General features: G+C 39.3%; 1 non-coding gene across 1 annotated transcript; it reads right to left on the minus strand.

Annotated features, from left to right (window-relative positions):
• Positions 1 to 241: 241 nt before the first annotated feature.
• On the minus strand, positions 242 to 347 carry LOC112495858 (small nucleolar RNA R71). The gene has a single exon (XR_003062234.1). It is a non-coding gene; the product is annotated as a small nucleolar RNA R71 (small nucleolar RNA).
• Between the last annotated feature and the right edge of the window lie 218 nt (positions 348 to 565).

Consider the following 565-nt stretch of genomic DNA (forward strand, 5'->3'; position numbering starts at 1 on the left):
CAATTCAATGGACTGCCAAATGAAGATCATCATCTTCATCTTAAATTGTTCTTGGAAGTAAGTGATGCTTTCAAAATTGCTGGAGCAACGCAAGATGCTTTAAGGCTGAGGCTTTTTCCTTATTCCTTAAGGGATCGAGCAAGAGCATGGTTAAATTCATTACCATCTGATTCCATCACTACATGGAATGAATTGGCTGATAAATTCTTAATGAAATATTTCCCACCGACAAAGAATGCGAAATTACAGAATGAGATTACCTCCTTCCATCAAATTGAAGATGAAAGTTTGTACGAGGCTTGGGAAAGGTTCAAGGAATTGCTCAGAAGGTGTCCTCATCATGATATTCCTTGTTGCATTCAATTGGAAACTTTCTACAATGGGTTGAATCCGAGTACAAGGTTAATGGTGGATGCTTCAGCAAATAGAGCAATGTTAGCCAAATCCTACACTGAAGCTTATGAGATTTTGGAGAGAATTGCCAATAATAACTACCAGTGGCCTTCAGTTAGGCAACCAGTAGCAAGGGGATCAGCAGGGGTACATAGCATTGATGCAATTACAG

This window comes from Citrus sinensis, chromosome 2 (assembly GCF_022201045.2).
Source record: "Citrus sinensis cultivar Valencia sweet orange chromosome 2, DVS_A1.0, whole genome shotgun sequence".
Classification (NCBI taxonomy): Eukaryota; Viridiplantae; Streptophyta; class Magnoliopsida; order Sapindales; family Rutaceae; genus Citrus; species Citrus sinensis.